This window comes from Sceloporus occidentalis, unplaced genomic scaffold (assembly GCF_023333645.1).
Source record: "Sceloporus occidentalis isolate IW3139 unplaced genomic scaffold, rSceOcc1.0.p SCAF_7, whole genome shotgun sequence".
Lineage (NCBI taxonomy): Eukaryota > Metazoa > Chordata > Lepidosauria > Squamata > Phrynosomatidae > Sceloporus > Sceloporus occidentalis.
Genome location: NW_028316987.1, coordinates 44,603,146 through 44,617,678, shown reverse-complemented (window position 1 = coordinate 44,617,678; position 14,533 = coordinate 44,603,146). Strand labels below are relative to the sequence as shown.

Genomic DNA, 14,533 nt, shown 5'->3' with positions numbered 1-14,533 from the left:
GAATAAGAGAAGAGGGAGAATGATGAACAAGAATAAGTGCATTCATAATGGGTGACTGGAGCTTTTTATTATCCCCAGTGCTTACTCTAATTAACTAAGTGATTCTCTGAGTAGTTTGTTTCTTAACAGCAGCCTAATAGGAAACATCTTCAATTCCCAGTGTACTCACTTGGAGAGTGGGAGCTATGCTACTTTACCAGAGAGAATCTTAAGGAAACATATAATCATACTTGAGCGACCAATATTTTCATAATGATTTTTTTTATATGCTAGTAAAACTACTGAAGAAAATAAACTCTAAGACGATGGTGTGGAGATGCCTGAGAGACTCATCATGCTTTTTTAAAACGCTGTTCCTATTCCTGGCCTCACAGATTAGACTACATTCCCTTTTGTAATATATTGAGCATCTGGAGGTTGGTGCCCTCCATTTTGTTCTGTGTACAGTATTTCTAAAGTCCTTAAGTAAGTTGGAAAGAAGTTTATAGACTGACATACCTTATATGCCACTTTGTACTCCTGTTCTCCACAATGCAAAATATTCGCCAGCAGTGCTTGGATAACTCCAGCATGGTGTAGTGGCCTGAGCATTGTACTTTGAATCTGGAGAGCAGGGTTCGAATCCCTGTTTGGCCATAAAGACCCACTGGCTTACCTTGGGCAAGTCACAGGATGCACCCACATTGCAGAAATATTCTGGTTTGACACTACTCTGGTACCGCAACAGACTACACTTACCAGAACACCATAGCATTGAGCAATGCCAGTTAAAGTGGTGCCATACTAGATTATTTCTGCAGTGCGGCTGCAGGGACAGTCTCTCAGCCTCAGAGGATGGCAACAGCAAAACTCCTTTGGAAAAAAAATGCCAAGAAAGCTCTGTGATATGTTCACCTTAGGGTTGCCATAACTCACAAATAACTTGGTAAACAACACCCCACAGATGCCAGATGCTTAAATGTCTTTATCAGTGAAATAAACTTTGGGATGCTACAAGTCAACTAAGAATTAAGGGAAGAATACATAGAGATTGGTGAAATTTTACAGGACTTGTTTTTGTTTACCAGCACACAATTGAGCACCTATTTGCTTCTGTCCCCATACCTTCTCAAGAAACACCAGAGATCTCTCCTCTGCTTTCTTTCAGTTGCTTCAAGGCTGTGGTGCACATCATACTCCATGCAATGCAGTTTTACTCAAGTTCTTGTTCCTACTATAGGTGACATTATGTAATAATTGAGGCAATTAGCTGAGCTAGAACTACTGTTCTAGGATGTTCTGTGCAATAAATATTGTTGTTCTGTTAGGGCCAGAACAGACAGGCCAAAATAAAGCTGCTTTGGGTCACTTTGGAGGTATACTGTTTAAATGACACACACACACATCTTAAGAGGCCAGAAGCTGTGCCAAAACTGTGCTCCAGTCTTTAGGACTGGAGCATGGCTTTTGTGTGGCTTCTGGCCTCTTGGGATGCATGCAGCATTTAAACAGCATACCTCCAAAGTGACCCAAAGCAGCTTTATTTTGGCCTGTCTGTTTGGGCCCTTAGGCATCCATTTTGGTCTTGCTTCTTTACCAACATAACGAGACACTCCTCCACCATGGAAAAAAGGGAAAGGACTACAAGCAATGGTCTCCTGCCACCCAAGCAGAAGAGAAGTGTTTTGCACCATCTTTGCACTATCACTAATTCCCTTCCATTCTTTCACAGATATGCACCAGTCTTTCTCACAGTAAATCATACGAGCTCTATATTTCTAGCCAACTTACTGTAATTGCAGTTGGTGAAAGTCTTCGTCTCAGTGACAGTCAATTCATAGCTTCCATTTTCTTCTGAGGAGCTATACATGTCCTTCCCAAACTCAAATGAACTCAGGTGTGCTCTTGGTGTCGATTTGTTTTGTTGGCTGTGTTTCTAGTAATTTTTAGATATTTTAGATACTTACTGTTGTCATATACCTTGAGGTCAGCTCTTACTTATGGCAAACCTATCGCACAGTTTTCATGGCATGATTTGTACTGAGGGGGGTTTCCTTCTTCTGAAGCTGAGAGTCATCCAGCTACCCAAAATCTCCCAATTGGGTTTCTATGGCAGAGTGAAGATTTGAACCCTGGTCTCTCAAAGTCTTAATCCAACACTCTAACCACAACATCATGCTGTTGTTGATACTGCACCATGGTGAAACAAAGCTTTTCTGTGATAGTTTAAAACATGTAGAAATCCATTGACTGGTCTTAATTTTCAGCCACCTTTGTCTTAAGGGGTCAGGGTGAGTAGCAGCCATAAAACAGAACAGAGTTTTCCTTGTCCCAAGAGTGTTTTCAAATGTGTGCTCAGAACCTGACACTTCAGTTGAATGTAATTATAAAAATGCTTTGGGTTTATTTATTTTGGTTTTCATATTAGAGACAACTCCTATTGACTCCTCCCTTTGACCTATAGTCCAGGTTCCAGTAATTTTTAAAATCTTGCTTTGATTTGAGTGCTCCCCAGACACTGTTTGTGCTCCCAAGATACACTGAAGGAAGACAGATTGTCTGTTCCATCTGAGATTAGTTCTGAGACTGCTAAGCTGCTAACAAAATTCTTGGTGTAAACTAAAGCAGCTTCATTGCTGCTGTATTTTTCACTTGGCTGCCCCAGGTGGCTCCAAGGGACCATTCCATCAACTAAGAATACCAAGAGAATAGACACAAACATTCTCCTTGGTTTTTCTCCAGCTGTCTTCTTTTCTAGTATGTGTGCTCGTTGCAAGAGAACATGAAAAAATCAGAAGAAATATCCCAAATATCTGTATATCAGCTTCCTGTCACATAATTATTTGCTTTGAATGGGAATTAATGTAAAAGCCATTAAAATATTGTCAATTCAATAGTTCCACAGTGTTTAAAGTTACTTTTAAAAAGTAGTTAGTTACAGTTCTTTCCTCACCCAGTAGATTCAAATAAGAAGTTTCAGTCCCCCATTATAATTTTAAGGATATCAAAATAATGATCAATACATTTATAATTTTAAATGCAACCCATTATTATTATCGTTATTATGAGTAGTAATAGTTCATCATCATCATCATCATCATCATCATCATCATCATCATTATCATTATTTAAAATCTGGATATTACATGTCACTTGTTTCAAACCACTACACTATCTCTTGTTGTCATTGTGTCAATACCCACAACCATAAGACCCCAAATGGGGCACTGTATTAATTGCTGAATGCCTGGCAATTCTTTAGAACAGTGATCCCCAAAACTCAGGCCATCCAGGTGTTTTGGACTTCAGCTCCCAGAATCCTAGACTATTGGCCAAGATGGCTGTGCCTTCTGGGAGCTGGAGCCCAAAACAGAAGGTGGGCCAGAGTTTGCAAATCACTGCTTTAGAGGGTTGCCTTGTTTTGCAATAATGACTCTTAACATTAATACACGTTGGGTGTACCCTAGTAATATGTGCAAAGATGCAAGTCCCATGGAATTCATTAAGATTTTCTTCCTATTTGACTTGTATAGGATTATAAGAGTCACCACATTCCCTTTTCAGCTACCTGTTTTATATATCCTTGTTCAATAAACTGGTATGGTAGTGGTTAGAGTGTTAGAATCCATTTGAAAATTTCACTTGGTTATGACATTCACTGGGTCAGTCATCTTGGTCAGTCCCTTTGCCTCAAGCATGGTTGGGCACAGGGCTGGTTTCTGCGATTAGGCTTAGTGAAGTGGTCACCTCAGGTATTGGGATGACAAGAGTGGTCAATTTTGCTGCTTCCTGATCCCTGGCAGATGCCCCGCAAAGCGGATCATGCTTGCTCTTTTTTCCCCTTGGTGCCAGTGTCTCTGCTTCCCAACATCTGGAAAACACAGGGAAGACATGGCAGGATTACTTGAATCCTTCAGCACTAAAGAAGGAGGAGGACACAGCAGCAGTCCCTGTGCCATCATGACCAGAGAAGTAGAAGGCAACAGGGCCTGTATGCCCCTCTCAAAGGAGATGGAAGACATGGCTGCAGCACCTACATGCACAGAGAATGCCGGAAACATTAAATAGTCCGCTCTGGCTTCTGGCATATTGGAATTTTATAGGTCTAACAAGCACGTCCTTTACTACTTTCTTGGGGCAAATCTCACTTCTTATTCTTCTTATTCTGTAGGTAAAGGAAAAGGTACCAGTCATTTATCCTGTTCCTCTGGCATGGCAGAAGGCAGACAATACCAACTCATTCTCTTTTTTGGATGTCAGAGAGTGTGGGCATAGCCCCACATCTGCATCATCCTTCCTACTTTGTATTGAATGGGAAGGCACTGTAACTGGCTTCTTTAAGAGAAACTCCACCCATGTCTTATTTTTCACAGGTGTGAGTGATACTGCCCACAATTTTCTCCTCTTCTTTTTTTTTCTTTTTCAGGGTGGTAGCAGTGCCAATGTATCTTCCTTCCCCTATTCTAGGAGGGAAAACTACACAATGTGGAGTGGTGGTACTTCACTATCTACCTCAGGCAGCAGGAGAGCTTGGGCTGCACCAGGTGGGCATGGTTAATACTTGGATAGAGACCCCTAGTGACCACTGAGGATCTCTAAGGAGAGTGAGGGAACAATTTTCACAGAGGAGTTACTGGGATAAGTGGACTGATGGTCAGACTCAGGGCCCGAACAGACAGGCCAAAATAAAGCTGCTTCGGGTCACTATCCTCCAAACTCAGAATTAAAACCTTTTTTGTCTCTTTTTTTCTGGTGAGCATATTTATTCTACTGCCTCTTCTATTTACTTTAGCTATACCCTGATTTTTAGTAAAAGGGTCTGTCAAAGGAATGTTTGTATTTCTTTCTTCAAAGATCCACCTGTCATTTCTAGCCACTGACTTGGAAAAGAAATCCTTTTAGCCTGTTCTGCAGTATTTTCCCCAATTCCAGCTTGGCCAACCTGCCAATCAAATCAGTTCATCTCTGACCTGATGACATTATATGTTTGTGGATATACACATATATACCTCTGGATATAGATGTGGGAGTGTGTGTGTATCTGTGTGTATAGTATGCGTGTGAATAGAAACACACAGACACAGAGAATTCATGTGTAAGTGTGTTCATGTATACATACACATAGACATGTGCATACAATTGTAATAGTAATACAAAAGGCTTATTTTCACTACCTGTGATCCAGTATAGAAAACATTTTGTCTTACGTTTGGCTCCAGCTTAATCCTCTGCTAGAGCAGGCATTCTGTAATGAGTAGCTAAAATATATTCCGAGTTTCACAAACCCATTGATTAGTAGCAAGCAAGCTGTTTAAAGTAACCTCCATCTCCACCTTATTGCTGAAATGTAAATCAGACAATAGTGAGGAAATTGTGGCATGAAATGCTTTTAAAATCAAACTTTCTATGCAAAATGTCTGCTTCTTTGACTTCAGCAAAGAATGGCCTAGTTTGTTTGCCACAGCTCAGAACAACAAATGTTTGTGTTATATATTAGAGTAATCTGACAACTGCAACAGCAATTATTTGAATTTCTTTCTGTTTTAGAAAGGTGCTGGGTCTCTGCTAGGTCTTTCAACTCATATCATTACTGAGTTTAATCATTTGAATCATGTAATATGACATTTCATTTTTAAATAATAAAGGCCAGTTAATTAAATATAATTTCACTATATTGTTGAGTAGAAGTAATTTGTACTGTCAGTAAGGCTATAGATTATGGGGTTTTTAAAAACTTTATGTGTTTTTAATCTTGATTTTAGACTTTTTAAACTAGATTGTTTTGTTTTTGTTTTTTATTGTTTTAAAGTGTTTTTTAATGTTGTGAGCTGCCTTGAGTCCCTTTTTGGGAGAAAGGTGGTATAAAAATGATATAAATAAATAAATTAGAAGTGACGCTCAGCATAATATGAACAAGGATGCTTAAAATTATACAACAAAGACTTGCCATATATGGAGCGAAAAATGCCAGATGTCAAAGCAGGGTACAGGAAAGAAAGAGGTACTAAAACCATAGAGCAAACATATGCTGGATAATGGAAAGTACTAAGGAGCCTGTGCTGTATAGACTACAGCAAAGCATTTGATTATATAGATCATGAGAAACTATGGATTGCTCTTCAAGGACTCAGAGGAGGTAGGTGTGGAAATTGAAGGAAGGAACATCAGTACTAGTAAAAAATAGCAGACATATGGAAAGATTATGGAAGAGGGTCAAAGCAGAAAGTGCAAAGGCAGGTTTACAGCTGAACATCAGTAAAACATAATGTAATGTTGTTATGACTGTGTATCACTCTGGAATTCATTGCTCTATATAGAAACCCATTGGGGTGTCCATAGAGCAATGACTCCCAAAGAGAGGAGGTACGTATGTGGAAACACACAGGCAGATTGGAATATAGCCTGATGAGTAGCTATAAAACAGAGGAGGAGCTGTTAAGAGTTTGCTGAGTGTGTCAAAAGCTGCTGAGACCAGTTAGACCTGCCAGAGGGGCAGATAAGAGTTTAACCTTAATAGGATTCAGATTCCTATGTAAGAGAAGAAAGATTTGAAAAGGACAAAGGAAGTCCAGTGATATTAGAGGAGTGTGTTCAGTGGGAAACAAGTCAGTCAGGAAATCTGAACATAGTAAATTTGTAACAACTGAAATGAAATATACAGTGCACCCTCTCCATATGCAGACGCACCATACGTGGCTTCCTGTTTATGCGGACGTCACATCGCCATTAAATGAATGGCGTGCATGATCACCACACGAGCACAAGCCCCATGGGCGCCATTCATTTAATGAGTCTACAGAACCTGAGCAGGACGGCTGAGGATAGGGTGACTTGGAGGTCTCTCATATATAGATTCACCATGGGTCAAAGTCAACTTGGAGGCAATCAACAATAACAAAGGATTCTGGGAGATGTCATCCAAAATAGCCCTGCCCCTAATACCCATCATTTGATTCTATTTTCCAAGGCCCAATACAGTTGCCACCAGGCATATTAGTCTTGCTGACTGACCTGTAAATTTTATCTATTAGTTTAACTGGGCTTCTGAAGGAGACCTTCTCCCTACCTGTTTTTCACCTGATCAGCCAAGTGAATCTTTTGCAGGCTTGAAATTCTGTAATGAAGGACACAATCATTTGTGGAAACTTTTATTTTTCGTATATTTCCATGGAAATAGAGCCTCTGATGGTAGAGTATGTCCTGGTTCTCACATGCAGTTTAATCACTTGGCGACCAGTGTGATGGGATCATTGGCAGTACTGAACTGTAGGCAGAATTTTTAATCGCAAACTTAATTTTTTTTCAGTAGAATCAATTAACATTCAGCTGCCAGACAGCACAAATAGAGACATCAAGTTTCATAGATGCATCTGTGAAACAGGCCTGTGGTGTCAATGTATTTTGTTATAAATGAAAGGATGTTAGGTGGGAATACTGATCATTCCATTTAGGAATAAAAGGCAATGCAGTTTATAATATGCCCGAACATATATAGATTGAAAGTTGTGCTGAGTTTCTCCATTTCTTAAAGAGCTTTTGCTTAGTAATAAGCAGCATCTTGAATGCTTGTCTGATAATTTAAGTGATGGCTCTTTTTTTCCCTTGACAAGACAAAGAACAAACTTTATAGCTATTGGCTTCCTGCTTGCTGCCAGGATTTGTGCGGTACTTCTACTTTACCTACTGAATTAATAGCAGACTGGTCTATTATGACGCCCTGAATAACCATAGTGTCACATGTCAAAAAGATAACTCTTGATGTTCATGAGAACAGACTTAGCAGCGAGGAAATCAACATCATCATTGTTGAGTATTAACTAAGTAGTTAATACTCAAAACTACTTAGCCATGCACAGTTAGATCAAAGCTTTCGCTTGAGAAGATTGCGGTTTCAGGTTAGAGACCCTGGAGGCAATTTGGATGACTGCATTATAGCTGGGCCAGGGATAAAGAAGCAAATATCTTTAGGTAAATTGTCCTTAGGTTCACATATCTCTTGTTTTCAGTTTGGATTAAGTGTGTGTGCGTGTGTATGCATGCGTGTGTGTGTGTGTGTGTTACATTGTGATAGAAAGTTAAAGCTCATTTGCCCAATACTGACTACTATTTCCTCACATGAGCATATTGGAACAGACAGGACTGACCGAAGCTATTCTCAGACAAAAGACAAAATAGCATCCCACGCCCTATTTCATGTACCAAAACTGACTAGACTGTCAGTTAAGTCTTACTTTGCCACTGTGGTTATTAGCATCATGGTAATTTAGGGAGTGCAAGATAAATCAGAAGAGGACTGATGTAGAGTCTAGGGGTAATAGCCAGGAGGGTGACACTGCATCTGCCACTTGATATGATTACATCCTGGAGAATGAATAGAAAACTAGATTTATTATTTAAACCAGTATGTGATAGTCCCTGTACTGCAAGTCTGTGAGCCATCTGCCACTGATTCTTGGTAGGTTTCCTGTAAAGAAAAAAAAGTACCCATATGTACACAAACTGATTTCTGACACACAAGCAAAAAATCCTAGTCTTCCACTTCAGATAGCCTTAAATATACTAATAAACTGTTTATAGCCCATCTTCCTATTTTTGATAGACAGGTGTCTTATAACATAGAAAACAACCCATTTCAATAAAAGCAAACAATAATAGCAATTATTAATGTACCAAAAATACAACTAACTGTTCAGGTACCACCAAAAGCTTGGGTAAATACAAAGTTTTAAACTGTTACTGAATATTATCTGTGTAGGAGCTGAAGAAAATTTTATTTTAACCTTTTACAGTTCATTAATGGAGTCTGATAATTCTGGAGTCCATAGAGCCTGAAAATCCCGATTAGTATTTATCTGGTCACAATGTCTTGGAAAGCATAAGCATTAAGCTTAATTCATGTCTGACTCTCAGTCTGTATAAATTGGATTCACAGATGACAAACCTTTTCAATACATTGCACTGAATTCCAGATATAGTGCATCACATGTTATATGCACCACTCTAAACAAAGCATGAAAAGGCACCTGAGCACAATTTTGAAACATCATGGAAGGAAATGTATTGGGGCCCATACTGGTAAATATATAGTTGTCTTTATCTGTCTCGTTATTGTTGCTGTTGTTGTTGTTGTTGTTGTTGTTGTTGTTGTGTGCCTTCAAGTCTTTCCTGCTTCTGGCACCCCCAAGGTGAACTTATCATAGGGTTTTTTTTGGCAGAATTTGTTCAGAGGGGGTTTGCCAACATTGCCTTCCACTGAAGGTTGAGAGAGTGTGACTTGCCCAAGATTACCCAGTGAATTTCCATGGCTGAGCAGAGATTGAAATGCTGGTCTTCAGAGTCATAGTCCAATGCTCAAACCACTACTGTTTAAACCATTGTCTTTTTATAGCTTATTATAGGCCCGGGACAGATGAGCAGAAAGTGCCATCCTCCGGCCAATTCTAGGGTTCCGGAGTGCATGCAACCGCATGCTCCGGAACCCTAGGACATGCGGGCGCCAGCGTCATGGCAGCCTCCCATCCATATGGGGACCGCCATCGTGACATAAGCAATGACTGCATATAGACATTGCTGCATGTCACTTACATAACAAGTGCGCCAATGGCGCACTCATGATATGCGCATGGCATCCCAAGAGGAATGTTCTTTTTGGGGTGGAGGGATGCTACAGAGTTTGGCTGCTGCAGTGTCCCTCCGCAGAAAAACTGGACACCTGCAGCCCAGACTTTCAGGGAGGTATGTACCGGGCCATATATTTGCCATCTAACTGACTTTCAGTAATACTGAATATCACTGAGTGGTATAACAGAACTAACAGGAATATGCCCTCTCTGTCCAATTCTTAGTATAAGTCATCCACCAAAATGATTGAGGCTATTGCTACTCCAAAACCAGTCCTGGACCCAGACTGAAAAGAATCCATATAATCAGAAACCATGGAGCTGTAATTCCACTAGCTGTTTGAGGACCTGATTTAAAATGTAGACATTTAGGAGCTAATCTGCAATAGAGCAAAGGTGGCCAATGATGCTTTTAAAAAAAGAAAGAAGAAAAATCTATTTTTGTAATAAATGTTGCAAATGAAAAGAAAATTCTAACAGTAGCTGAAGTATGATAGACACTACTTTAATTATTTTTAAAATAGTTGTTTATATGAACAGTGCCTCCACTTACCAGGTGGCAATGTTTAATTTTGTTGTTGCTTAGCTAAGGTTCGGTATCTCATTGTGTTCATTGTTGTTTAAACAGAGCAAATATAGCATGTAGCTGCTCATAAGCACGAAAAAATTGTAACTCAAGTTGTCAGAGTGGAGGATTTTGAGGGTTACATTTCAACTCCGAAGCCACTGTAGTTCACTGCTTCTCGAAATTGGATCACATGCCTCAGGCAAAGTGTGTTCTTCCCTCATGGAACCATCCATGCTTCCCTGAAAAGCCAACCTTTCAACAAGGGACTGGCATTTTAAAAAATGCAGTAGCAGCAGCCAAGCGGCAAAGTGTGTGCCAGGCAGAACATATGACAAGAGTATAGTAATGTGAACACCTAATAGTATCATTCTCCTTTACTTCATTCTTTCCTCAACTCCTGTTATGATGCAGGTTGCTGAAAAGGCCTGGATGGTTTTTATCTACTCTGAGAATTCCTCAGTGGCACATTTTGCTCAGGTCCTAAGACGGTTCATTAATTACTTGCAGCTCTTTACATTTAAAATGGCAGTTGACAGTGGAGAAAAGGACATTGAGATTTTTTTTACCCATTAACCATCAGAATGCTAACAGAATGAGCCAGATCACATGTTAAACCCTGTTCAGACTCTCAAGAACTGTGTATAATAACCATGGAAGAAGGTGAAGCCTGCTAGCCTTTTCCTTTGCATGGAGGGTGACTTTCTCAAAGAGAAGGTAGAGCCATTGCATGCAATATCCAATGCTGATCCCCCCCCCCACTGTGTTCAAAATTACATGGAAGAAAGTCCAGAAAGTCACCCTCCACATATAGAGAATGATAGAACGATGAACAGAACAGAGGTTACATGAGGGAGGGGATTGAGATCTACTTTGGGAGTAGCCCCGTGACCCAAATATTGGAGGGGGTTCCCTCCATTCAAATAATGGATTATGTTTTACTAATGTGCACCAGCACTCACCCTCATTCACAATCAGCCAGCATTTTCATGGATTCTTTCATACCATAATGTCCAAACACACTCTATCTCTCACTTTCTCTCTCCCATCCCTCCCTTTCCCAGGCTGTATTTTATTATATTTTATTCTTTATTTTTTGTTACCCTCCTAAGCCATACCTAAGAAATGGACTGTAAATTTGAAATGAAGTCATGGTGGTGGTTGTGCTGCAATTGTTGTTTTCATTCTCATGTTTTATTTGTAATTTCTATTCCCACATTTCAACGATCCCACAATCAAGTAGAAATACTTGCAAGCTACAAAAAATGAAGGTGTAGCCAATGATCTTGGTTACACTAATGTGTTTTCTTCTCCTGCTGTTTACCACAGCTTATCAACCCCACCACTATTCTTCAGGAATCCAATGTATGTCCTGGATTGTGGCTGAACATTATACTGAAGCCCCGTTCTGTTGCTAAGGCATCACAGCAGCTGCAGTACGGCATGTGGTCTGGTTTCTATGGATTCTAGCAAACAGCTTCTAGTGGGAATTCCCTTTGGATACACATTACATTAATCTTTCCATCTCACATCAGAATTGTAGTAAATTAATTTATGTTACAATATCGCAGCTTGGCTGCAGAGCACTCTGAATGAACAGTTGTAAACACAAATGAAACAAATGGGTCTCCAGTGAGCTTTAGTTGCCATTTTTTCCTGTTGTCTCAGCAAAGCAATTGTGCCACATTCAAATTATTTTCAAATTTCCTTGCAAATTTGCTGTTCAAGAATCTAGACACTCAACCCCCTTTATTCTCACAGCTGTGTCAAAGAAAGAAAGAAAGGTTTTTCACTCTCTGTCTCTAAGTGGCAAGCACATGCTTGGCATTTATGAAGACAGAAATGAAAACAGGCTTAATGTGCTTGATGGCGGTGCCAGGAAATATTGTTGCTGTGTGCTTTCAAGTCATTTCTGACTTATGGTAACCCTAAGATAACCCTATCATAGTTGTGGTTGTTTGTTGTTGTTTTTTGACAGAATTTGTTCAGAGGGGGTGTTATCTTTGCCTGCTTCTGAGGCTCAGAGGGTGTAATTGCCCAAAGTCACACAGTGGGTTTCCATGGCCAAGCAAGATTCAAATCCTGGTATCCCAGTGTCATAGTCCAGTATTCAAATCACTACACCATGCTGACTTTCCCAGGAAATATACAATATGCACTATCAGAGTAGCTTTTATACTGGATTTTTTGGTTGTGGCTATCAGTAGATTGGGCCCTTCCCTTACTCAGGCGATCCGTTCTGGACCCACCCACCCACCTGGTGTAAGTGAAATACCGTGAATGCTCAAGCCCCATTGAAAACAATGGGGTTCATGCATTCGGTATGGCATGGCATGTGTGCCATGGGCATGTGTGTCATTGCCTCTACCAGTGTGCGGCTTTCAGCATAAGCTGAAAGCTGCGTATAGCATGCCCGCGTATCATGCAGGTATGCTGTATTTGTATGTAAGATGGGAGCTCCACTTTAGCATGTGTGGTATAAAGGTAGGCTTCCATTTGTCCTGGGAAACTGGGAAAACCCCAGATTGAAGTGTCTGAAAACTTCCCACAGTGCTGGAATTGCAAGTTGGATCAAGACTGTGATGCAGCCCAGAAGTTGCTCTTTTCCCAACCAAGACTCCCGCTTCCTAACAATCAATCATTTTTTCCTTTCCCCTGGCTAACAGAAGCCATGGCTCCTGCCAAAGTCTCTGGTTGATCTTATGCCCAGCTTATGCTTATAGGCACAGTTCTAAGCACAGTTCAGACTAATGTCAATCATACTTCCCTACACTTGTAGGGGTCCTTCTGTGGGAATGGAAACTTACATATGTAGGTGTCCTCATGAGTCAAAACCGAGGCTTGCAAAACAGAACTTTACTCAGCATGCAAAGACTTAGCCATACAGAAAAAGAAGCAGAATTTAACAGGAAGATCAAGTCAAAGGGAAGCTGTGTGACTCCAGTTATTGCTAGGTTAAATCATCCCAGGCTTATACTTGACTGGTAAATAGCTCTGTATCCTGGGTGACCCCTGCTAGCATATCAACTGGCTTTTTCCGAACATTTCCCCCTTTAGATTCAGCTTTCTTGATATAATGTTCTGCTATTGCTCTTTCAGCAGAAGGAACCTCTGAGACTGAAGGCAATCCTACATCCATTGAGAAGGGGGTTTTGAACACATGCTTCGGTATCTAGGGCATGGAGCTAGTGTTTCCTGGATAACCTTGTCTGGAGTTGGGTATGTACAGGTGCTAAATGCTTGAACTGGGGTCTAAACCAGAGCTTGGAAGAGTTGCTGTGGGTACTACAACTCCCAGAAACCTTCAATCAGCCTGCACATCTGAGGGATTCTGGGAGTTCTAGTCCCAAAAAATAAGGTTTCTAAGCTCTGGTCTAAATACTGCTGTAGCCATGCACAGTAGCAGCTGGATTTTAGCCACAGAAATGTCTTACATTCTTTCAGCAGTTAATTGTAAAGGCACATGACAGATCCCTGCTATTCCTGTGAGCCCACAAGAATCTCATCCCTATTATACTTGAGTCAGTGGTGAAAGGTCAAATACATAATGAGAACCAATTAGAAACATTACACCTGTTGGCATCTCACAGGTATATTGCAGGGAAAGCTAAATGAATAAGGAGGAAGACACAATAGTGCTTTTTAATTGTACTGCTTTTGTTTACTTGAAGCTTAGGCATAATACAAAGCAAAATAATTGGGTGGTGAAATTAGTGGAAAGCAGAGACATGTAAATCCTTCTAGGATTAATGCTACTATTTATATGTAGCCTTTACAGCATATATGGTGCTTTCAGATCTCATCAATCATACTGTTTGTTAATGTTTTTATTGTATCATCTTGTTTGAGTACCAGTGACTTGACTGAAAATGACTTTGATCTATATTTAAGATTAGACAGTCTGTGTACTTTATGTTTCAGGTTTTTTTTTGTTTTTGTTTTGTTACCATTTCAGAATGATTAGTAGGGTCGGCATTTGAAGCACAATTATCCTCATAAGATGGAATAGAATAGTATGAGTACCTGAAATAGCATCTCCATAACTAATACTGCTATAACTCAGTCTGACACTAAAGGGTATGGCAAACACCATGAAAAGGAAAGGTAATAAATAAGACATTGACAAATGCTAATTGGGCTCTCTTTGTAAATGTGTATAGGGTCGGCAGGTTTTCTTTTTATTGCTGCTTGTTGGAGAATCTGGGTTATAGTGCTAAATCAGGCTGAATGTTAGAAGTGAAAAATTTGGGTTGCAATTTATTGGCCTTCTTCCTGAGAATAAACTGTACTGAACTTAGTGAGATACCTTTCGGAGCATATAAGCATAAGATTGCATTGCTGTGTTTTATTTTCTGCTCTTAAATAGTTG

At 40.1% G+C, this 14,533-nt stretch overlaps 1 protein-coding gene across 4 annotated transcripts in view; it reads left to right on the top strand.

The window, feature by feature from the left end:
* Positions 1–14,533, top strand: part of LOC149309657 (transmembrane protein 108-like) — a 237,527-nt gene that overhangs the window by 69,546 nt on the left and 153,448 nt on the right. The window contains exon 1 of one of the 4 annotated variants that reach the window (XM_089531297.1): positions 13,337–13,383. The exons of the other annotated variants lie outside the window; for them this stretch is intronic. The gene's annotated coding sequence lies outside the window, so the exon portion shown is untranslated. Of the gene's footprint in view, positions 1–13,336; positions 13,384–14,533 lie in introns of those variants that run through there. 4 annotated transcript variants of the gene reach the window in all.